The following is a 26759-nucleotide window of genomic DNA, read 5'->3' on the forward strand; positions in this document are numbered from 1 at the left end:
ATCCATAATATGCTCCAGTGACGGATCCATAATATGCTCCAGTGACGGATCAATTATATGCTCCGGTGAGGGATCTATCATATGCTCTGGTGACGGATCCATAATATGCTCCAGTGACGGATACATAATATGCTGGAGTGACGGATACATAATATGCTGGAGTGACGGATCCATAATATGCTCCAGTGACGGATCCATAATATGCTCCAGTGATAGATCCATCATATGCTCCAGTGACGGATCCAACATATGCCGGACTTTATGACCATGAAGCTGATACACTTTGCAGACTAATCTGTGTCTTATAATAATGGAGATACAACCAGCTACTCTGAAGCCTCTAATAAGCAGCGCGTTGTGCGTTCTGCAGGGGATAATTATCGTCTTTGAGCTTTTTTTATGGTTTTTGTAAATCTCCTTCAAGGTGTGAAATATACATTTTTTTAAATGCACCATATTAAGCAATCTACAGCAGTGTAACTATTATTATGTATATTATTATACAGATTATGCTGCTCCCCTAGGGGTGCGATTCCTGGGAACCAAGCCAAATCAGTAAATGGACCCCCCAAGCTGCCATGTGTTATATACAATGTAGTACATAGAATTAATGCTGGAGTCCTAGGCCACGTTCCTACCTGCGGGGGAAAGGGAGGACATGATGGAAACCTTTATATAAGTTACAGGGGGAAGAAGGGAAAGAAGGACATGATGGAAACCTCTATATATGTTACGGGAGGAAGAAGAGACAGAAGGACACAATGGAAACTTTTATATATGTTACAGGAGGAAGAAGGGAAAGGAGGACATGATGGAAACCTTTATATATGTTCTTCAGTTCTGTATATACAAAAGAGGAGGATGGAGCTGTTGTGGGTGGGGCCAGTACTGAGGTGGGTGGGGCCAGTGCTGCTAACACATGTAATGTACTGAACTGGTTTACTATAGATATGGTCAGGGCCGGATTAAGGTTGGTGGAGGCCCTGGGCGACAATCTTTTTGGGCCATACCCCATTTCCCCCCCCTTTAAAAAAAAAATAAATAACTATACTGCAATCTATACAGGTGGCTGATTACTGTAGGCGACTTAGCACAGACCCCTTCTCACTCCTGGCTGTGTGGCTCAGCATCCTCCTATGTTGTGCATGTGATGGTCACTGGAGGCTGCAGTGCAGAGGAAGATGCCAGACCTAGAGACAGGAGCGGAGAAGGCTGACTATCAGGGTGTGTTCTCACATTGCATTATTATCACAAACACAATGTGAGAACCCAGCACCTTCTGTGTGTTCTTACCCACTGGGTAAGTAGCGTCGTTCTGCTAGATTGGCGCTCGCTTACAGAGCCTTTTATAAGGCTGGATCAGCCATTGGTCGCACATCACTATTAAACGTAGCGATGCACGGCCGGTGGCAGATTTTGAACATGTGGGGAGATTTTGCTAGGGAGAAGCAGTGTGGGTATTATGGCTTAGAGCAATATAGTCTAACATTTTTTTTATTTTACCCTGGGGCACCCCTACCGAATAATGTGCTAAAAAAAAAAAAACATCATTCAGTGACTCACAGGTGATGTCTTCTTTGATCTGAAGTGTCACTTTCCTTTTCCTCTCCATCTGGCCTGGACCACCATGATGATTTCTTCCAGCTACAATTCGTCTCTTTAGAACCTGCCAGACAAACATCTTAGGCTCCGCACTTTTTCAACAACTTACTTCCTTTTTCCCAACCTATAAGGTCTCAAACAGTAGTAATTCCACTTTTTGGTGTGATTTCCAGTAAAGTGAGTAAGTACTGTATGTGAGTTGCCCGTGTATGTAGAATTCCCTTGTTGTGCGCCCAAATAGTTATAAAGTCCCTATGTCCCCATATAGTAGTAATGTCTCCCGCTGTGCCTCCATATAGTAGTAATGTCTCCCGCTGTGCCTCCATATAGTAGTAATGTCTCCTGCTGTGCCTCCATATAGTCATAATGTCCCTGGCTGTGCCTCCATATAGCAATAATATCTTCTGCTCCTGCTGTGTCCGCACGTAATGTTATACTGTGTGCAGATGTGCTGTGTGTGGGTTAGCTGCACCTGGGGCAAGGAAAAGTACTTGCGCCCCCAGTGCCCCTAGCATTGTAATTAACGATTTAGTGGTGCTCATGTAGCTATCCCCTGTGGTGTGCTGATAGCTGTAGTTCTCCCCCCCCCAATGCCCTGTGGTGTGCTGAATGCTGTAGTTCTCCCCTCCCCCCCAATGCCCTGTGGTGTGCTGATAGCTGTAGTTCTCCCCCCCCCCCCAATCCCCTGTGGTGTGCTGGTAGCTGTATCCCAACCCAATCCCCTCTGGTGTGCTGGTAGCTGTATCCCCCCCCCCCCCAATCCCCTGTGGTGTGCTGGTAGCTGTATCCCCCCCAATCCCCTCTGGTGTGCTGGTAGCTTTATCCCCCCCCCCCCATCCCCTCTGGTGTGCTGGTAGCTTTACCCCCCCCCCCCAATCCCCTGTGGTGTGCTGATGTAGTAAAAAAAACCAAAAAAACACTCCACTCACCTTTCCTCGCTCCTGAGCTGGCCGGGCCCTCTGCCATCTTCTGCAGCGCACGTCTTCTCCGGCAGGCGGCGCGCGATGAAATGACGTCATTGCACGCAGCCCGCCAGAGAGAAGAGGCATGCGCCGCCTCACAGGAGCTCACAGGCACAGCGCTCTCCTGTGTCTAGCGGCAACCGGACACAGGAGAGCGCTGGATGCCATAGGCTGCATTCCCACGTTCCGTGATCCTGACGGATCACGGACGTGGAATGCCAGTACCGGAGTCCCCCCGCGGCCGGACAGCATCTGTAATTAGATGCTGGGAGCGGGGGGAGACTGTATTCATAATTGCTGCGCTGTAGTAACAACTGATTTATTACAGCGCAGCGCTTATGAATACAGTCTCCCCCGCTCCCAGCATCTAATTGCAGATGCTGTCCAGCCGCGGGGGGGGGGCTCCGGTACATGCATTCCACGTCCGTGATCCGACAGGATCACGGAACGTGGAAATGCAGCCATAGATGCACCAATCTGAACCCGGAACTCTGTTTCCGGGTTCGGGTTGGTGGGGGCCCCTTTGTGGTGGGGGCCCAGGGGCACGTGCCCCTGGTGCCCATTCCTTAATCCGGCCCTGGATATGGTCCAAGATAAATTAAACAAACTCAATGTAACCAAAGCTCCAGGGCCTGATGGATTACACCCCAGAGTTCTTAGGGAACTCAGTTCTGTAATTTCTCTACCCTTGTATGAAATATTCAGTGATTCTTTGCTTACTGGTATTGTGCCGAGGGACTGGCGTAAGGCAAATGTAGTGCCAATTTTCAAAAAGGGCTCTCGAACTTCCCCAGGTAACTATAGACCCGTAAGCTTAACATCCATTGTGGGGAAACTATTTGAGGGGCTTATAAGGGACTACATCCAGGTATACATAGGGGCTAATAGTATTATAAGTGATAACCAGCATGGTTTTACTAAGGACAGAAGCTGTCAAACCAACCTGATATGTTTCTATGAAGAGGTAAGTAGAAGCCTGGACGGCGGCGCGGCTGTGGATATCGTGTACCTGGATTTTGCAAAAGCGTTTGACACAGTTCCTTATGGACGTCTGATGGGTAAGTTAAAGTCTATCGGTTTGGAAAGTTTAATGTGTAACTGAATTGAAAACTGGCTTAATAATCGTACCCAGAGAGTGGTGGTCAATGATTCCTACTCCGAATGGTCCCCGGTAATAAGTGGTGTACCCCAAGGGTCAGTACTGGGCCCTCTTCTGTTTAACTTGTTGATTAATGATATTGAGAATGGAATTAACAGCAATGTTTCTATCTTTGCAGATGACACCAAGCTTTGTAGTACAGTACAGTCTATGGAGGATGTGCAGATGTTACAGGATGACTTAGACACACTGAGTGTTTGGGCGTCCACTTGGCAAATGAGGTTCAATGTGGATAAATGTAAAGTTATGCACCTGGGTACTAATAACCCGCATGCATCATATGTCCTGGGGGGAGTTACACTGGGAGAGTCGCTGATGGAGAAGGATCTGGGTGTACTTGTAGATAATAGACTACAGAACAGTACACAATGTCAGGCAGCTGCTTCTAAGGCCAGCAGGATATTGTCATGTATATAACAGGCCTGGACTCTCGGGACAGGGATATAATATTACCGCTTTATAAAGCTTTGGTGCGGCCTCATCTGGAGTATGCCGTCCAGTTTTGGAACCCGATTCATAAAAAGGATGTTCTAGAGCTGGAGAGGGTACAAAGACGGGCAACTAAACTAATAAGGGGAATGGAGCATCTTAGTTATGGGGAGAGATTAAAAGAATTACATTTGTTTAGTCTGGAGAAGAGACGTTTAAGGGGAGATATGATTAATGTATTTAAATATATAAATGGCCCCTACAAGAAATATGGGGAAAAGATGTTCCAGGTAAAACCCCCTCAAAGGACAAGAGGGCACTGCCTCCGCCTGGAGAAAAAAGGTTCAGTCTCCGGAGGCGACAAGCCTTCTTTACCATGAGAACTGTGAATCTGTGGAACAGTCACCACAGGATCTGGTCACAGCAAAAACAGTAGAGGGCTTCAAAACAGGGCTAGACAAGTTCTTAGAGCAAAATAATATAAATGCATATGTATAGAACCTATCACCCCTCCCCCTTCCCTATATCCATCCCCTCCTTGGTTGAACTTGATGGACATGTGTCTTTTTTCAACCGTATTAACTATGTTACTATGTAACTATGTTATAGAAGGTAGAAGGGAAAGGAGGACATGATGGAAACCTTTATATATGTTACAGGAGGAAGAAGGGAAAGGGAGGACATGATGGAAACCTTTATATATGTTACAGGAGGAAGAAGGGAAAGGGAGGACATGATGGAAACCTTTATATAAGTTCCAGGAGGAAGAAGGGAAAGGAGGACATGATGGAAACCTTTATATAAGTTCCAGGAGGAAGAAGGGAAAGGAGGACATGATGGAAACCTTTATATATGTTACAGGAGGAAGAAGGGAAAGGAGGACATGATGGAAACCTTTATATATGTTACAGGAGGAAGAAGGGACAGGAGGGACATGATGGAAACCTTTATATATGTTACAGGAGGAAGAAGGGACAGGAGGGACATGATGGAAACCTTTATATATGTTACAGGAGGAAGAAGGAAAAGGGAGGACATGATGGAAACCTTTATATATGTTACCGGAGGGAAGAAGGGAAAGGAGGACATGATGGAAACCTTTATATATGTTACAGGAGGAAGAAGGGAAAGGGAGGACATGATAAAAACCTTTATACATGTTACAGGAAGAAGAAGGGAAAGGACGAGATGATGCAAACCTCTATACATGTTACAGGGGGAAGAAGTGAAAGGAGGACATGATGGAAACCTTTATATATATTACAGGGGGAAGAAGGGAAAGGGAGGACATGATGGAAACCTTTATTTATGTTACAGGAGAAAGAAGGGAAAGGGGGACATGATGGAAACCTTTATATATGTTGCAGGAGGAGGAAGGGAAAGGGAGGACATTATAGAAACCAGGTTGGCTTTTCCTGCTGACAATCTTCTATCCATGTCCCCATAGCGGCTTCACAATCTGGCACCACGCCATATATACACTTGACCCCTGGACATAAAAGTGTTAATAGTATACGCATTTGTGTATGTTGAGTATGTGGCGTCCATCACCGGCTCCACCAATGATGAATGGTTTATGGTTTAAGAAAGTTTCCAACCAACATCTATTACCGAAGTCTCTAACAAGGATGTGATTTACATGGAGACAATAGGGGCGGCTTTTCTTCACATCCCAAGAGATCAGAGGATTGTCCAAGACGCCTTCTCTCGGAAACACAAATCTACTTCCTTCAAGCCTCCACGATACGTCTTGAATCATTTTCCTTGGTTATCAAGACAACGCGGTCTCCTGAGAGCGGAGACTTATAAGAATGACTCCAAACTCGTAAATATAAACTGGAGTTCGGATCTATAGATTTCCCAGACGGATACGTGACTTCAGAGACAAATTACCGCAAATCTGGAGGAAAACGCTAAAAGTTGACAAAGACTCGGCATCTGGGGAATAAAGTCACAGATGTGTCTCTCTCCCCGGAGATTTCTATCGGCAGACATTAATCTAACATCCATCAGCCGGCGGCGTCTTATTACCGGGACTGTGTGTCCTGTTCATAAAACAACAAAATAGCTACAACGCTGTAACTAGATCAGTGTAACAATCCACCAACAAGAAAATACCTACTTAAAGTTGATAATTTATTGGGGTCATACATCGTGTAGGACCTGGTCAGATAACCCAAACTGAGCGCCAGTAGGATCTGTAAAGTGTGTAAGGCCGCCATTGGGGCAGAAGGGCTGGTTCTGCTGTCAGAGGGGAAGTTGCTCGTTCGTAATCGAGTTGATGAACGAATGTAATTAGGACGGTAATTGTGATAGTACGTAACGACTATGGTTCCGTGTATTATTGGGGAATGATCTCAGAAGAGCTAGTCTGCAGTTGTTTATGGCTAATCGTTGGTATCGGTGTTCTGCGTGGTGGGCGGTGGCCTACTGGACGCACGCAGAGACACGTAGGTTTCACCGGTTGCTTGTCCTGGCGCAGGTGATCAGGTCGGGGTCCTTATTTGCCGATGGACGAGGACTCAGATAGAGAAACTAACATCTTTGTTGTCCCAAGTTTGTGGAAGAGTTTTGCTTGCGGCATAGAGGACGGTATCCAGCTCTTCATTCTCCGGCGATGCTCTTCTCCTCTACACTAGCGCATGGCTACAACTGACTGAGCTGTGACGGCACGTACCATATCATATTATGGAGGTATTATGGAATATTATCCAGTGCGGGATGGAGCAGCCACAATCATTTTATTGATGTTTTCATATAGTATCGAGCGGAGGGAAAACCTGTCTGCCGTATGGCCATATGAAATTAGAAGCTTAGTGGTAGAGGAGCACATGTTATGTACGGCTATGGGAGCTTTATTATAGCTTAATGTTCTACAGACCCGTAATATGACTGTGCCCAGGAGTAAAGGTCACGTATTATACAGTTAGTGGAGACACCATCTGAATTCTTTGCATGTTGACCTATGAGAATCAGGAAGAAATCATTGCACCAGGGCGCCTCATCTATCATCTATCTCGTTCCATTGATAATACTGGGAGGGTCTCATGGGGCAGAGGGGCTTTTGGACTTTCTCCATTGTGCACCATCTATGGTTACATTCCCAGAGGATGGACTATGGACCTTTAAAGTGTCACCCTAATTTTTATTTTTTTTTGCAGAAATCAATAGGGGATTTTAAGAAAACTTTTGTAATTGGGTTTATTAGGCAAATTTGGCATTATCTGCATTCAAAAAGACTTTTCCCAGGTCCCCCTCCCTCCTCTCTCTTATCCACTGCTCATTATCAGGAAATCTCGACTCTTTTTCATCAGTCGAGCCCTGTGTAACCTATGGAGAGGGGAGGGGGAGGAGGGAGATTAGTCGCCAGCAGAGAACAAAGGATTACACAGCGGGACCTGTGTAAAAGCCAGTATTCAGAGGTCAGAGAGGTCACTGCTGACTTCAGAGGAGATAGCCCAGTGATATAGCTGTAAATTAACTTTGTTGCCCTGTTTTGGTGCCTCATCTCCCTCCACCCCTCCCCTCTCCATAGAGAACCATGAAGACAGGGGGGAGAGCTTCAAACTGCTTTTTCATGATAAAATTTTTTTTTTCGGCTAATAAACCCAATTACAAAGTTTCTTAAAATCGCCTGTACTATTGATTTCTGCAAAAAAAAATAATAATTTTAAACGACGGTGACACTTTAAGGTGTTGGGCCAAAACTGTGATTACTTTCTTTGCCACCCAAGCCCTATACCGTCCAGGTAGCAAAAATCACAAAATAGTAATTTCCCTTTCAAGTCAATGACTATATATGAATATGAAAATAATACAAAGTAATAACACATCAGGTCTAAAAGGGGTAGTCTGTGGGGAGAAAAAAAAACAAGGCAGGCAGGGGGTGATGAAAACAAACTAGATAAGTTGTACTTACTTGTCCCCCACAGCCATAGCACTACTGCTTGTCCACTAACCTCCCTTGCTGGTTTCCTCTTTTCCGTTTCCTGTGACATCACGGTCCCGCAGGAAGTGCCTGCTCAGCCAATCGGTGACTGAGGTAGGACACCACTGCAGCCACTGATTGGCTGAGCGGACAGTTCCTTTGGGGCTGTGATGGCACAGAAAATGAGGGATAGAGTAGACCAGTGTGTGTTTGGGGGTTAGGGGATGGTAGAATTGGGGTGCTGCAGTTTCAAGGGGACTAGGTCAGTTAAAGGGGTACTCCAGAGAAAAAAAAAGTTTTCAAATCAACTGGTGTTAGAAAGTTATACAGATTTGTAAAACGCTTCTATTTAAAAATCTCCAATCTTCCAGTACATATCAGCTGCTGTATGTCCTGCAGGAAGTGGTGTATTCTTTCCAGTCTGACACAGTGCTCTCTGCTGCCACCTCTGTTCATGTCAGGTTTTCTATGGGGATTTGCTGCTGCTCTGGACAGTTCCTGACATGGACAGAGGTGGCAGCAGAGAACACTTTGTCAGACTGAAAAATAGACCACTTCCTGCAGGACATACAGCAGCTGATAAGTACTGGAAGATTGGAGATTTTTAAATAAGAGTAAATAAATCTCAACTCTATCTCCCCTACCTCCTCCTTCCCCCCAGCTGCCCTGTTAGCCCACATTATAGTACTACCCAAGGAGGGCAAGGACCCTTTTCAATGCTCAAGCTTTCTCATTAACTTAGATGTGAAGCTCTTTGCCAAGCTGATTGCGCAAAGGTTGGCGGTCCTCCTGGGTTCACTAGTCCATCCGGACCAGGTCGGGTTTGTTTTGTCAAGGGAGGCACGCGACAATACCCTCCGGACATTTTCGATTCTTGCTCAGGCCTGGCGGCATCGCACTCCCCTCATGATGTTATCTTTAGACGCGGAGAAGGCCTTCGACCGGCTGGACTGGGGATTCCTGGAGGGGATGCTTGCCCAGATTGGAATGGGATCCTTGGCCTTTACCATAACCCCCCAAGCCCAACTTAAAATCAATGGCACCCTATCCCAACCCTTCCCGATTAGAAATGGCACGAGACAGGGCTGCCCCCTATCCCCTCTCTTATATGTTCTCTGTATGGAACACCTCCTTATAGCACTGCGAAACAACCTCCACTTTACTGGCTTCCGTACCCCCCCACAGACGCAACATAAATGCTCCGCTTTTGCGGACAATTTGCAGCTATTTACCCCGCCTCCTCTCTCCCAGCCATCATGTCTGACCTGACGGACTTCTCCCTATTTAGTAATTACAAGATTAACTTCTCCAAAAGCCCCTCCCTCACCCCCTGACCCGGTCCCTCCAGAGTCACTATCCCTTTAAATGGCAGTCTACCTCCTTCAAATACCTAGGGGTCCATATCCCATCAGACCCTGACCTCATTTACACCCTCAACTATCCTCCTCTCCTTCGGACCATCAAGGTAGAGCTGGAGAGATGGGATAAGAGCAACATCTCCTGGTTGGTGTATTAACTCCCTCAGAATGACGATCCTTCTCCGTCTTCTATATTATTTCTAAACGATACCGACATCCATTTCAAAACAATTCTTCCTCCACCTACACAAACTATTTCGCTCCTTCGTGTGGTCGAGGGGCTCCCCTAGGGTGGCGCGGTCCATCCTGGTGAGACGCAAGAGTTACCTCCGCGAGAGTGCTCAACTGCATACATCCTGCTTCTTCCAAGCAGTGGGTGCAGTTCGAGAGATCCCTCTTCAGGGTGGACCCCGCCACGATTCCCTGGCTTCCGCGAGCAGCCCTACGTCCCAATCAAACTCAGCATTGGCCCATAGTTTCCCAATCCTTGGCGAGGATCTACTTCAGCTGGGCTCACTCTGCGAGACTGGTGCACCAGGGTGGCCTGCTGACCCCCTTACTAGGCAACCCTGAATTTGTGCCGGGGACCCTGAGTTCCTCGTTCCTGGGCCGTGACAGATGCCCCGCCCTACGTGTACATCATGTCACCAACAATGGTAGATTACTCCTCTACACAGACCTGGTCCCTGACCAGGCCCGCACGCCACAACACATGTTACAGTACCGCCAACTCCAACACTTCCTCTCCTCCAACTTGCAGAGTCTTTGCCCGGCTCATGCCCTGACCCCCTTCGAGGAGCTATGTAACTCACCGACCCCTCACTCCTACACGGTCCCTTTAATCTACAACCTACTTTTGAACGCTACCTCTGAGGGCCTTCCCTCTTACACCAGAGGCTGGGAGAGGGAGATTGGACGCACCTTCGAGGCCACAGATTGGAACAAATCCTTTACGCTCTGCCACAAGTTCTCCGTCTCCAGCAGGGCCCAGGAGACCAACTATAAGATCATGGCGCGGTGGTACTGGGTACCGGCTCTCTTACAGAAATTGTACCCGACAGTCCCTGATCTCTGCTGGAGATGTGGGGAGGCGAGGGGTACAATGGTACATATTTGGTGGGGGTGTAGGCGGCTCCAACCATTCTGGCAGATAGTCATAAAACTCATCCACTCCCTCACGGGGATCCAGCTTGACAATGACCCGGCTCCCCTCCTCCTGTCCATAATCCCAGGCAGGATGAAGCCTCTGTCCACAGGGCTTCTGGGAATCCTCCTACAGGCCGCCAGATCTGTAATTCCGCGCTTGTGGAAAACCGACAGGGTCACAGAGTGGTTCAGAGAGATCCTCTATCTATGCCGTAAGGAGGAATTGGCGGTAGACACAAAGGGCAACGCTGATCGTCACTATAAAGTGTGGCGTCATTGGCTGGAGTTTGTTGATTTGCCTGAGTACCTCTCAGCCTCCTCGGATAACCCTTGAGTCACTTTTTTCTTCCCTCTTCTTCACTCCCCCCCCCCTATCCTAACCGCTTTCCCCCTTGCCTCTCTGCTTTTACTCACTGACGGAAGACCGCCCTGACAACCCTCCCTTGTTAGTATGGGTCGCTAGTTGAGTTATTGTGTTGTTAGGTCCTAGTTGGACCTTTTCTCTTTGCCAGATATCACCCTAAAGGCCCTATTCCACGGATCATCGTTCATAAAATCGTTCAAACAACCTCTCGTTAACGATATTCGTTCTGTGGAATAGCTGTAAACGAGCGAACGACAACAGCGAAATCGTCGTTGAGTCGTTCACTATTTTTTTTCAACATGTGGAAAAAAAATCGTTGGTCTTTCAACAATAATTCGCTAATCTTTTCGTTGAATAAAAAATCTTTCAGTCGTTCTTGAAATGTCTACCTACATTGCCCCACGTTTCAAACGACCATGTAACGATGTAACGACCGCAAAAAAATCGTTACACTGCAGATATCGTTCACGTTCCCACACGTATTATGTGTTATCGTTCGCTTAAAAAAATCGTTAAGTGCTCGTTAACGAACGGTCGTTGGAGCGAGTCTATGAACGATAATCTACCATCCCTTTGCATTCCTGTACCATATTTTCTGACAATAAAATACGCTTGAATATTTTTAAAAAAAGTAAATAAATGTATATAACTTTCTGACACCAGTTGATCTAAATACATTTTTCCCCATCTGGAGTACCCCTTTAAATATAACTTATTATGTTTTTATCCCCCCCAGATCTCCTTGGTTTTTCTTTATTATGCTGGAGTACCCCTTTAATACTATATGACAACCTGTAAATAAGCAGCTTGCAGGGGGACCTTTCGTGACCGCCATGTTTCATTGTTTTCCTTGTCTCGATAGACGGCAAACATGACATTTCTATCTGGTGAGAAATGTTACCGCTTATGAAGATGGATGAGCTTCCCATTAGCGGAATGATTGCAGCTTAATCTTCATTCCAACAGATGGACAAAAGCCGCCAATAAATAAAGATATTAGTGCAAATACCAGCGATATAATTGACACTAGAAGGGGAAAACAATGTCATTATCGGCTGCGGGAATAAGTGAGCGAAGAGACAGCGCCAGGGACAAGGAGCTCGCACAATGACTGGATTAGGTCTCTGCTAATCTGGGACTGGAGATCTATAATGTGCAGCGTCCTAGTACCTGTATCCCAGCTACTATACTGGAACTGAGAAATCTGTCTCCAAGAGCCTCAATCTGGGTATCGTGAGTCTAACGTGAATTAATTATCATTGTTTTTGACACTCTGCCATTTCGGCATACACCAAAGTGTTAATGGGTACTCCGGAGGGGAAAAAAAAAACATATTTTTAAATCAACTAGTATCAGGAAGTTATACAGATTTCTTAATCATTTTTATTTTTAAAAAAATCTCCAGTCTTCCAGTACTTATCAGCTGCTGTATGTTCTGCAGGAAGTGGTGTATTCTTTCCAGTCTGACACAGTGCTCTCTGCTGCCACCTCTGTCCATGTCAGGAACTGTCCAGAGAAGGAGCAAATCCCCATAGAAAACCTCTCCTACTCTGGACAGTTCCTGACACGGACAGAGGTGGCAGCAGAGGGCACTCTGTCAGACTGGTGAAAATACACCACTTCCTGCAGGACATACAGCAGCTGATAAGTACTGGAAGACTGACAATTTTTAAATAGAAGTAATTATAATTATTATTAGTATAATGGCTAATCAAAATCATCACATTGTAGTAGGACATTGCTTCCCACGTGAACAATAAAACTTCACAGCTACTTTGTGACCTTACACTTTTTCTGTCTTCTAGTTGCACAGACTGTAGCGATACCTCAGGAAATTTCCATAATTTTCACAACTTTTAATATCTTTCCATCCACATTAATAAATAAACATCTTGTCACATTTCCATTTCTCGTTCCTTAAAGTTTGACGGAGCTAAAACAAAAAAACAAACAAAAAAAATTCTTCCATTTCAATTAGTGACTTGAGCAGGAAGCAATGCTTCATTATTTCTGCAGATGTCAGCCGGGGAGCGCTATTAGCGGATGACAGTATAATGGAGCGGCTCCGTCTCCAACGCCGCGGCCTATTAGGGATTTGCGTAGGGACGTCTGTATGGGCATGGCGGTGGTACGGCAACGGTTAAGGATGCCGCAGACGGCCTGGTCTATAAATTGCTGCCAATATTGATGTTGACTTGAATTCATTATGTTCCTTTTTCCGCTGTCTGAGCGGTTATGATGAATAATACTCTGGAGCAGGTTCACACGGAACAGACTGATACATATTCGCACTCCGCGCACAGGATTAAGATGCGGAAAGTGTGGAGCTGACAAAAATATCTATTGTGGAGAAGTCATTAATCTCATTGTCAGTAATGGGCAGAGAATACGTATTATTACTCCGCCGCGGTACTATTGTATATAGTTACATAGTTACATAGTTAATACGGTTGAAAAAAGACACATGTCCATCAAGTTCAACCAAGGAGGGGATGGATACAGGGAAGGGGGAGGGGCGATAGGTTCTATACATATGCATTTATATTATTTTGCTCTAAGAACTTGTCTAGCCCTGTTTTGAAGCCCTCTACTGTTTTGCTGTGACCAGATCCTGTGGTAGACTGTTCCACAGATTCACAGTTCTCATGGTAAAGAAGACTTGTCGCCTCCGGAGGTTGAACCTTTTTTCTCCAGGCGGAGGCAGCGCCCCCTTGTCTCTACAGGCGGAGGCAGCGCCCCCTTGTCTCTCCGAGCGGAGGCAGCGCCCCCTTTTTTCTCCAGGCGGAGGCAGTGCCCTCTTGTCCTTTGAGGGGGTTTTACCTGGAACATCTTTTTCCCCATATTTCTTGTAGGGCCATTTATATATTTAAATAAGTTAATCATATCTCCCCTTAAACGTCTCTTCTCCAGACTAAACAAATGTAATTCTTTTAATCTCTCCTCATAACTAAGATGCTCCATTCCCCTTATTAGTTTAGTTGCCGTCTTTGTGCCTTTTCCAGTTTTAGGACATCCTTTTTATGAATCGGGTTCCAAAACTGGACAGCATACTCCAGATGAGGCCGCACCAAAGCTTTATAAAGCGGTAATATTATATCCCTGTCCCGAGAGTCCAGGCCTGTTGTAATGCATGACAATATCCTGCTGGCCTTAGAAGCAGCTGACTGACATTGTGTACTGTTCTGTAGTCTATTATCTACAAGTACACCCAGATCCTTCTCCATCAGCGACTCTCCCAGAGTAACTCCCCCCAGGACATATGATGCATGCGGGTTATTAGTACCCAGGTGCATAACTTTACATTTATCCACATTAAACCTCATTTGCCAAGTGGACGCCCAAACACTCAGTGTGTCTAAGTCATCCTGTAACATCTGCACATCCTCCATAGACTGTACTGTACTACAAAGCCTGTAACATCTGCACATCCTCCATAGACTGTACTGTACTACAAAGCTTGGTGTCATCTGCAAAGATAGAAACATTGCTGTTAATTCCATTCTCAATATCATTAATAAACAAGTTAAACAGAAGAGGGCCCAGTACTGACCCTTGGGGTACACCACTTATTACCGGGGACCATTCGGAGTAGGAATCATTGACCACCACTCTCTGGGTACGAGAGTGCACTATATGGACCAAGTAGGTGTATACCCTTCCACCTACTGGGGTAATGGTCACCATAGTGGGCACTCCCTCCAGGTTACCCTATGTATGTGGCCTGGGCTGCTCACCCTTTGGCTGCCCTATCTGTCTCTGTTTGATCTCATGATTAAGCCTGGTAATGGTGATCACATGATTAAGCCTGGTAATGGTGATCACATGATGAAGCCTGGTAATACTGATCACATGATAAAGCCTGGTAATGCTGATCACATGATAAAGCCTGGTAATGCTAAACACATGATGAAGCCTGGTAATGTTGAACACATGATGAAGCCTGGTAATACTAATCACATGATGAAGCCTGGTAATCCTGATCACATGATGAAGCCTGGTAATACCGATCACATGATGAAGCCTGGTAATACCGATCACATGATGAAGCCTGGTAATCCTGATCAAATGATGAAGCCTGGCAATGCTGATCACATGATGAAGCCTGGTAATGCTGATCACATGATGAAGCCTGGTAATGCAGATCACATGATGAAGCCTGGTAATACCGATCACATGATAAAGCCTGGTAATGCTGATCACAGGATGAAGCCTGGTAATGGTGATCACATGATGAAGCCTGGTAATGGTGATCACATGATGAAGCCTGGTAATACCGATCACATGATGAAGCCTGGTAATACTGATCACATGACGAAGCCTGGTAATGCCGATCACATGATGAAGCCTGGTAATGCTAAACACATGATGAAGCCTGGTAATGCTGATCAAATGATGAAGCCTGGTAATGGTGATCACATGATGAAGCCTAGTAATGTTGATCATACGATGAAGCCAGGTTTTGCTAATCACATGATGAAGCCTGGTAATACTGATCACATGATGAAGCCTGGTAATGCTGAACACATGATGAAGTCTGGTAATGCTGAACACATGATGAAGTCTGGTAATGCTGATCACAGGATGAAGCCTGGTAATACTGATCACGTGATGAAGCCTGGTAATGCTGAACACATGATGAAGTCTGGTAATGCCGATCACATGATGAAGCCTGGTAATGCTGATCACAGGATGAAGCCTGGTTATGCTGATCACAGGATGAAGCCTGGTAATGCTGAACACATGATGAAGCCTGGTAATGCTGATCAAATGATGAAGCCTGGTAATGGTGATCACATGATGAAGCCTAGTAATGTTGATCACATGATGAAGCCTGGTAATGCTGATCACATGATGAAGCCTGGTAATGTTGAACATATGATGAAGCCTGGTAATACCGATCACAGGATGAAGCCTGGTAATGCTGATCCCATGATGAAGCCTGGCAATACCGATAACTTGATGAAGCCTGGCAATGGTGATCACATGATGAAGCCTGGTAATTCTGATCACATGGATGAAGCCTGGTAATGCTGATCACATGATGAAGCCTGGTAATGCTGATCACATGATGAAGCCTGGTAATACCGATCACATGATGAAGCCTGGTAATGGTGATCACATGATGAAGCCTGGTAATGGTGATCACATGATGAAGCCTGGTAATACTGATCACATGATGAAGCCTGGTAATGCTGAACACATGATGAAGTCTGGTAATGCTGAACACATGATGAAGTCTGGTAATGCTGATCACAGGATGAAGCCTGGTAATACTGATCACATGATGAAGCCTGGTAATGCTGAACACATGATGAAGTCTGGTAATGCCGATCACATGATGAAGCCTGGTAATGCTGATCACAGGATGAAGCCTGGTAATGCTGATCACAGGATGAAGCCTGGTAATGCTGAACACATGATGAAGCCTGGTAATGCTGATCAAATGATGAAGCCTGGTAATGGTGATCACATGATGAAGCCTAGTAATGTTGATCACATGATGAAGCCTGGTAATGCTGATCACATGATGAAGCCTGGTAATGTTGAACATATGATGAAGCCTGGTAATACCGATCACAGGATGAAGCCTGGTAATGCTGATCCCATGATGAAGCCTGGCAATACCGATAACTTGATGAAGCCTGGCAATGGTGATCACATGATGAAGCCTGGTAATTCTGATCACATGGATGAAGCCTGGTAATGCTGATCACATGATGAAGCCTGGTAATGCTGATCACATGATGAAGCCTGGTAATACCGATCACATGATGAAGCCTGGTAATGGTGATCACATGATGAAGCCTGGTAATGGTGATCACATGATAAAGCCTGTTAATACCGATCACATGATGAACCCTGGTAATGCTGATCACATGATGAAGCCTGGCAATGCTGATCACATGATAAAGCCTGTTAATACCAATCACATGATGAAACCTGGTAATGCTGAACACACGATGAAGCCTGGTAATGCTGAACACATGATGAAGCCTGGTAAGGCTGATCACATGATGAAGCCTGGTAATGCTGATCACATGATGAAGCCTGGTAATGCTGATCACATGATGAAGCCTGGTAATGGTGATCACATGATGAAGCCTGGAAATGCTGAACACATGACGAAGCCTGATAATACCGATCACATGATGAAGCCTGATAATGCTGATCACATGATGAAGCCTGGTAACCTTGATCACATGATGAAACCTGGTAATACCGATCACATGATGAAGCCTGGTAATCATGATCACATGATGAAGCCTGGTAATTCTGATCACATGATGAAGCCTGGTAATGGTGATCATATGATGAAGCCAGGTTTTGCTGATCACATGATGAAGCCTGGAAATGCTGATCACATGATGAAGCCTGGTAATGGTGATCACATGATGAAGCCTGGTAATGGTGATCATATGATGAAGCCTGGAAATGCTGAACACATGACGAAGCCTGATAATACCGATCACATGATGAAGCCTGATAATGCTGATCACATGATGAAGCCTGGTAACCCTGATCACATGATGAAACCTGGTAATACCGATCACATGATGAAGCCTGGTAATCATGATCACATGATGAAGCCTGGTAATGCTGATCACATAATAAAGCCTGATAATGCTGATCACATAATGAAGCCTGGTAATGCTGATCACATGATGAAGCCTGGTAATGGTGATCACATGATGAAGCCTGGTAATTCCGATCACATGATGAAGTCTGGTAATACCGATCACATAATGAAGTCTGGTAATACCGATCACATAATGAAGCCTGGTAATGCCGATCATATGATGAAGCCTAAGCATCAGTTCCTCACTTTCACAGTGATGCCTCCAACAGGAGAAATGAAGTACTACATGATGCTCTCCGAAATGTTATGATGGATAATAAACTCTCCAGAGTTGTGCTATAACATAGAACTAATGCTAGAGATGTCTTCCTGATCTCATCCAAACACATCGTATATATAATACAGTAGCTTCTATTCTGAATAACTGGTTAAAGTCACAAAGCCACCACAGAATAGTAATGTCTTATCATGAACCCTAACTAACATGCAGTTGACTGTATTTATGACCTGTGAATAATGAAGACATCAATGACCCCAATATAGATAATGTTCAGTCCTGGCTCTCGCGGGGCCCCCTGGGCGTTCATTGGAATACATTTCCTATATTGTATGTAAATGATGAAGCTCTTGGCACATTATGAAGTCCATGATAATATTAATGTATATGGGGTCCTGTATATGTGGGTCCTGTATAGGGTCTATCTATACACCCCAGAGCCTGAGATACAATAATATTCATAGGACTTCTAGGATGGTGGCTCTTCACTCTAAGCGCTTTGCCGGGAGGGGCTTGGAGAGAAGCCTAGCGCTCAGCATGGGAGCCGGCTATAGACACATTTATTATTATCTTTCTGTATGATATCAGCAGAGCTGTAATTCATCAGGCGACGTGTGAATCATAATTCAGAGAAGCACCAGTGCACTCGATGTTTCAGCATGGAGAACCTTCCCTCCTGTCACTTCCATTAAAACTGGCGGAATAGCTCCCAGAAGCAGCAACGCGGATGAGATGACACGGTCATGGTTAGATGCATTGTCATTAATGGTCAGAGTAAAATGTGTTAGAGTCGGTGATAAAAAGTATATAAATAACGCAGAAATCGCCGGCAAAAAATTTCATTAGAATAATGGGGATAGACAGCAACTCGTGCAGAGCACCGCAATGTATAGTGCTGCATAGAGTCAATGGTGCGCATTGCCGAAATACAGTGTCACCATGAGGCTGTGTGCATGGAGTGTGAGTAGTGGGGGGTCCCATGGGTCTTTAGTACAGAGATGGCATGGGGGTCACTATATGGGATGCAGAGGTAGTAGATACCCCTAGTTGCAAAGACCCCCCTTCCACATATGAATTAATCTGTATTATTTATTGCACATGCCAGGTGGGGAAGCCCATCACTGTTTGGGGCACAGAAGATTTAAAGGAGAAAAGAAATAATTATTTCAAATTAAAGTTATATAAACTTGTAATTTGTAATCTTCAGTACTTATCAGCTGCTGTATGTCCCGCAGGATGTGGTGTATTTTTTCCAGTCTGACACAGTGCTCTCTGCTGCCACCTCTGTCCATGTCAGAAACTGTCCAGAGTAGGAGAGGATTTCTATGGGGATTTGCTGCTGCTCTGGACAGTCCTTGACATGGACAGAGGTGGCAGCAGAGAGCACTGTGTCAGACTGGAGAGAATACACCACTTCCTGCAGGACATAAAGCAGCTGATAAGTACTGGAAGACTGGAGATTTTTAAATAGAAGTAATGTACAAATCTGTATAACTTTCTGACGAGTTGATTAAACTTTTGTTCTTTTTTTAAAGGTAATACACCATGACAAAATACATATTATTTACATTATTAGTATTATTATTATTAGCATTTTTAGGTGTTTTCCTTAAATATTTGCACAGTGACCAGCAGAGCATACACAATAGTTTGACACCTCCCTGTTTTGTTGTTCACTGATCAGCTTTAGGCTATGTTCACACTGCATATATGTCCGGCCGCGAAATATTTTCGCGGCCGGACATATACGCGGTAAACTCCGGCCGGGAATTTACACTACTTATGGCCGGCTACGTACGGAGCGCGAACTTACACCCGTAGTCTACTTACGCTTCCCGAGCGCCCTACATAGCAATCTGACAGCGGTCTTTTACTTGGAAATCTTCGCCTAGCCCCGGACACCCCACAGAACCTTTTGGATCGGCACAAAAAGCTGCAAAAATGAAGAAATCACCACTACGTACGGGACCGCATGTTACGCTACGGCCGTAAGTTACGGCATTTTCGTCCTCAAACAATGGTCTGGTTCATTTTCTACGGCGCCGCGTACAATCCTGGCGTAAGTTCTTACGTAGTGTGAACTGTGCCGCCGTACATCGTATACTTTCCATTGTACGCAAACTACGTAAATCTCCGGCCTCTTATTCACGGAACGCGCTACGTCCGGAGACTTACGTACTGTGGACATAGCCTGTCAGACTGTGTTCACACAACGTACAAACAACGGCCGTTATTTGGCCCTCACAACAAAGAAATTAAGTATGACACAATGTCCCGTTAAACTAATGAACGTCCCGGTACAGTTTCTGTGCCGACAGCTCTGCCGCAGCCATTGCCATAGAAATTCTTACAGCGCTGAATGTTTTGCTATTTTTGGTCTCATTTATTTGCAGCTCATTGCCGGTAATAATACGGGATATGTGGCGGATGTTGACGATGGCGCGGCTGGTGCGGAGAGATTATTATTACTTGGTGTGAAATGCACATATTCAAAACAATTTAGCAATTCAATGACAAATTGGCAATTAGCTCAGTGCAAAAAAAAGAAAAAAAAATTAATAAGTCTTTGCTAATTAACTCAGCAATACTAATGTGGAGAGGCAAGAACTGTCATCCTCGGCGGCGGCGGCGGCTGCACGGAGAGATTCCAGCGCCCTTTATGCAAGTCTAAGCAACAGATTTATCAGCTGGGAGTCAGGAACAGAGCTAATGCTCTTGTTTGGAGTCGATGTAGCAGAGCTAAGCTTGTCAGTGATGAACCTACTACATTATCTTATCTTGCTGGGTTATTTGTAGTCCTAGGCTGGGATCACACTAGGTTTTATTTTTCTTCCGTTTTTTTTTTTTGTTGTTGCAAAAAACAGATGAAAATGCATTTTTTTTTTTGCGCAGAAGAAAATGTGGTTGACCCCGTTTTTGTGCATGTTAAAAAAACGGATAAGTGTCAACCCAGCCTTATGGAAAACCCATAGATAATTCATAATGATATCACCTTGGGGACTGATAAATATTATTCAGCTCTATGTAACTACTGCCTCTATGGCCGCTATTCGGCACTTGGCCGACCAGGCATGATGGGAATTGTAGTTTTGCAACAGCTGGAGGGCCGAAGGTTCCACATACCTGGTCTAAGGGGACCCTAAGCTACACAGGACATGTACACAGGATTTTTTGCCAGCTAGTCCAGGCCGGTGCTGTCTTTAACTGTATCCGAATCCTCAAGACTTGGATACAGTTGAAAATCATAGTGAAGCACAGAACCATTGTGTCCTAATCCCATCATGCTTAAAGGGGTATTCTGACTTCTAGGAGTCCCACCTATCCCGAGAACGGGAATGCAGTCATCTTGCAATGAATGAACTGCTCAGTGAGCCTGAGTGGCTACTGTGACCAGAGCTCCATTTATTCTCTATGTGGCTGCTGAATGCTTCAGTGCATAAAAGCTTTCCCCTTTAAGGCTTGTGGTTACTGAAATGCTGGGAGCGTGTTGAAGAAGTGAGCAACCTAATACACTGTATAGGTCACTGTACCTGTCAGTATAAAACTGCTAGGTGGCTAATTGGACCATGCTGTGATGGTGCCTAATTGGAGTGACCCAGGGTAGCAAGGTGCTAGCACTGGGCTTGGTGTTGGTGTACTGACTAGGCACTTGTCCTGGTGGCCAGGAGTAATATTGCCCACCCCCGGGTACACAGACACACGACTTGAGTCGTTGAGTAACCACAGAGAGCCCAGGTCTTAAACAAGTGAACAGTTTACTGAGGAATTCAGTGCAATACAAAACTAAATAGAGGAACTTGCCAATAAGGTGTAATAGCAAAAATAATACTCTTTCGCATGGTGGACAACACAGGTCACTTGAGCTTGGTGTTGAAGTATATAGGTGGATATAGACTTTGTAGACTTGAGGTTGAGTTAGGTTAGGCTTGTGTGGTTTCCTACCACCGGTATTACTATTGGTTACACCCTTTAGAAAAGTCTGTTATTGTATAGAAGTGGTGATGAAAGTAGTGATAAAGTTTCGCCACTAGATGTCGCTGTATTAGACTTGCGTGTTCAGATGCTGCACAGCTGAAGTGTGGAGGGGTTATTGTTTGTTTGTATGTCACATGGATCTGCGAACCAATAAGAATCTGTACTTCTTTTCTCCTATCACCTCTCTCTTTACTTCTTCTGTTTGCACTCTTCACCCACTCACAGCGCACTTTAGATGCCCTAAGGAAGGAAGTCACCTGGGTGAAGAAAGTGCATGAGTCTTTCGTGTTGGATATTGTAGAGGAAGGACGCAAGCTAGACAGCTCTCTACAGTGGTCCTCTCTGGGCCCCGGCCCTCTGCCAGGTCCCCTACTAAGGTCAGTCTTAGCTAGAACCCCTTATCGGGAAGGAAGCAAGACAGGACTCAGCTAATAGTTTTTTTCTCAGTAACGCTACACAACACTATGCAGTGTTAAACCTCTTTAAAGAGAGGACAAGTCAGAGACAACTTTAACCCACGCCATGGACAAGGAGTGTCACAGAGCAGGACAGTATCCACAGACAGCAGTAAGCTAGGAACTGATCCGGATAGAGTAAAGTTGCAGTACGCCTAGGAACTCTATCTCGCAGTGCGGGTGTTAGCAGGGAACCCTCAGCATTCTGCTCACCCCAGGTAACAAGGTCTGGGCCTTGTGTCACCCTCTAGGACGGGTCCCCCAAATCTAGTTTGCATAAGGTGATGTGAAGACTAACAAGGGGTCAATACATAGGCACAAATGCTCTTCTTCTTCTTCTCCTCAGTATTCTTCTACCTCATCCTCCAACATCCTGGCAGAGCACAGTACTACTTGGGTTGAGACTCTCACGACATCCTCCTCTCTGCTTCTTTGTATCACTCAGCATGCTACTCAGTCAGCACGACTGTATTCTACACTACATTCCTATTGCAGACTCACTTGCTGTATTGTTAAGTATTTCTCTACAAGTGTTATCCAGTATATTATCAAGTCCTTTATCAAGAGAAACATCATAACTGTGTAACCTGCTGCAAGTGTGTACTTTTCTAGTAAAAACAGGCTTATTTATGAACAAAGAGACTCTGTGACCCTTGGCCTTACACTGACACAGTATACTCCACAACCTTGGGACACTTCCCCTTTCTGTGGGTGGCAGATCCGATAGTCCGGGAGGGTCACTGCACCACTCTGACCAACTGTGATTACACTATCCCAAGGGACCCTGTAGCAGCCCGGCAGGACACTGTCCACGGGGGGAAAAGGTACAACCGGCCTTCTAATATAAAAGCAGGCGTGCCATCACACCTGTGTGCCCAACCGGCACTGGCGTCACTAGTAACATACTGGGGTCCGGCTGTATCTCGGGCAACCACCACTGTAGTGGCGTCACACTTCACCACCTAGCAAGTGATCAGCCAATCCTCCGACACAACATCACCGGGGGCTCACACCACACTTGTAGACTTATGAGATCTTCAGGGACCTTTATAGGAGAGGACAGGACTAATTTCCCATCAATGGGGAACTTTCTGGAACACCCTAAACCTTAGTGTGTGATAGGTACAGAAGTGTGAGGTACCCAGCTCAAGGTTTGGATAAAAAAGTGGCAAACGATACAAGTACAGTGTTAACTCTTTATACTCCCTTCAGCTGTGCAAAGTGCATGAGAATAGTGAGACACCTAGTGGCAGTAAAGTGCAAACCTTCAGCGCAGATTATAGACAGAGAGATTACCTGATGACAGGTGTGCTAGGAACAGTAGGGTCACACCCGCTCATGGACAATACATATAAGCATACATATATGAAACACCAGGGGCCTTTATTAGGCTCATAGTTGCCATGGAAACCAATTACTACTTAACTATCATCAAGCAAACATGCAGATCATATGATAAATGCTGCAGTCCCTGTTGACTTCAGCATCGAAGGGGTTAAACGGCCTGGATCAGGCCACCGCATGGCAATTGACCCTATCTCCATAACCAGCACTACAACTGCACAGTATATGCTAACAGAATGTAATGGAGGTTGTTTCCTTAACAGGCCGTATGGAAATCCCATGCTAGGGACAGCCATTCATTAGATATATTACTATCTGACCAAAGAGTGTATACAGGGGCCAGGCAGAACACAAAGGGGGGTTTTATGACTGGCGTACTTGTACTCCAGTCTTAAATTAAGCCCCACCCCCATTTACCGGTCCAGATTCACAAAGAGGCACACACCTCTTAAAAATGCCGGCCAGCCATGCACCTGTTGTAGGGCTTGAACAATAATCTAAACCTGCTTGGTTTACACCTGTTTCCAGAGGTAAACCTTGATAAATTGGGTGCGGGAGGAGGCCATGCCTCCTCCCCACCTTGTTACGACTTTTCCCGCCGTCTGGCCATCAGGTAAGGCGGGGTTTATAGCTGGCGTACGCAACAGAGAAGGTAAGAATCTGTGCCTCCTCTGTGGCATGCGCCATGGGTGCACCCTTGTTAAGTCTATGAGGTGCAGCTCCAGCCAATTGCTGCAGAGCAGGAAGTCCATGAAGTATGGCTTCAGCCAATTGCTGCAGAGCAGGATGTCTATACAGTGAAGCTTCAGCCAATAGCTGCAGAGCAAGAAATCTATAAGGTGAAGCTTCAGCCAATAGCTGCAGAGCAGGAAGTCTATAAAGTGAAGCTTCAGCCAATAGCTGCAGGGCAGGAAGTCTATAAAGTGAAGCTTCAGCCAATAGCGGCAGAGCAGGATGTCTATAAGGTGAAGCTTCAGCCAATGGCTGCAGAGTAGAATGTCTATATGGTGAAGCTTCAGCCAATGGCTGCAGAGTAGGATGTCTATAAGGTGAAGCTTCAGTCAATTGCTGCAGAGCAGGATGTCTATAAGGTGAAGCTTCAGCCCATGGCTGCAGAGCGGGATGTCTATAAGGTGAAGCTTCAGCCAATGGCTGCAGGGCAGGATGTTTATAAGGTTAAGCTCCAGCCAATAGCTGCAGAGCAGGAATTCTGTGAAGTGAAGCTTCAGCCAATAGCTGCAGGGCAGGAAGTCTATAAAGTGAAGCTTCAGCCAATAGCGGCAGAGCAGGATGTCTATAAAGTGACGCTTCAGTCAATTGCTGCAGAGCAGGATGTCTATAAGGTGAAGCTTCAGCCAATAGCTGCAGAGCAGGAAGTCTATAAAGTGAAGCTTCAGCCAATAGCTACAGGGCAGGAAGTCTATAAAGGGAAGCTTCAGCCAATAGCGGCAGAGCAGGATGTCTATAAAGTGAAGCTTCAGCCAATAGCTGCAGGGCAGGAAGTCTATAAAGTGAAGCTTCAGCCAATAGCGGCAGAGCAGGATGTCTATAAGGTGACGCTTCAGTAAATTGCTGCAGAGCAGGATGTCTATAAGGTGAAGCTTCAGCCCATGGCTGCAGAGCAGGATGTCTATAAGGTGAAGCTTCAGCCAATGGCTGCAGAGTAGGATGTCTATAAGGTGAAGCTTCAGCCAATGGCTGCAGAGTAGGATGTCTATAAGGTGAAGCTTCAGTCAATTGCTGCAGAGCAGGATGTCTATAAGGTGAAGCTTCAGCCAATAGCTGCAGAGCAGGATGTCTATAAGGTGAAGCTTCAGTCAATTGCTGCAGAGCAGGATGTCTATAAGGTGAAGCTTCAGCCCATGGCTGCAGAGCAGGATGTCTATAAGGTGAAGCTTCAGCCAATGGCTGCAGGGCAGGATGTTTATAAGGTTAAGCTCCAGCCAATAGCTGCAGAGCAGGAATTCTGTGAAGTGAAGCTTCAATCAATTGCTGCAGAGCAGGATGTCTATAAGGTGCAGCTTCAGTCAGTAGCTTCAGAGCAGGAAATCTACAAGGAGAAGCTCCAGCCAATAGCTGCAGAGCAGGAAATTTATAAGGTGAAGCTCCAGCCAATAGCTGCAGAGCAGGAAATCTATAAGGTGAAGCTCCAGCCAATAGCTGCAGAGCAGGAAATCTATAAGGTGAAGCTTCAGTCAGTAGTTAGAGTTATTTTAGAGAGGATGAGTTCTTTTACTGCAACATATACATCTCAGTAACACGCAGCCATATTGCTATTCTCTGTGATGCTACAGATCTATAGCCTACTTGTTTAACCAGTTTTTTTTTTTTTACTGCAACTTTTCTCAGGCTCCATGTATCTGTTCTTATTAAAACAAAGAGAAAATACTTCAAAAATGTATTACAAAAAAAACATTAAATTTCTTTTTCTGAACTCTCCGTTCACTTGAGAAGCACAATTAGTTATCCGACTCTTAATGTATTTTTATTCCTGCAATTATTGTCATTGTTCATAGCTCGTCTTGCGGAAACTCTTCCTGAATAGGTCTTGAAAAGTTTGACTGAAATCCCTCTGACGGCAGCTCTTCATAAAATGGTTGGGCGATATAATGAGTTGAGAGTAATTTTCGGTGATGACAGGAAGGATGACAGATAACGTGGGGCGCTCTGAGGGAAGAATCCACTCTCTTATCGGGATGTCGGCTCCGAAGACACACGTCTGTGTAATACACTATCTGACTGGGGTTTATGTGGGATTTGATACTGTAACAGTCACATAAATGAACGTGAATAGTAGATAAAAGAATGCGGAAATAATTTAACTGTGTACGCTAGCGGTAACCTGCTTCTTTCCCTTCTAGAAGCTTCTCTTTTGGGTAATATGATGATACTTTTGTTCAACCACCTTTTTTTGTTCTTAAAGGGCCAGCAGATGACAACCCCATTTGGAGGTACAGATATGGCCATGGGTAAGTTTGATTGTCACTGTCAAGGGTTGGTTAATCACCTCTGTCTGGCACTTAGAAAATGGCAGTAGTGCCAGAACACAATATTGCTAGTTGTCCAGCAGCGAGGGAGTTAACATTGAGAGTTGTGCTCTGCATGCTGGGAGAGCGGGGTCATAGAAGGATCTGGTGTGAAGTCCAGTCAGTGTGTTGTGAGGTAAAAGGAAGCAAGGTCCTG

Source organism: Dendropsophus ebraccatus, chromosome 2 (genome assembly GCF_027789765.1).
Source record: "Dendropsophus ebraccatus isolate aDenEbr1 chromosome 2, aDenEbr1.pat, whole genome shotgun sequence".
Taxonomy (NCBI): domain Eukaryota; kingdom Metazoa; phylum Chordata; class Amphibia; order Anura; family Hylidae; genus Dendropsophus; species Dendropsophus ebraccatus.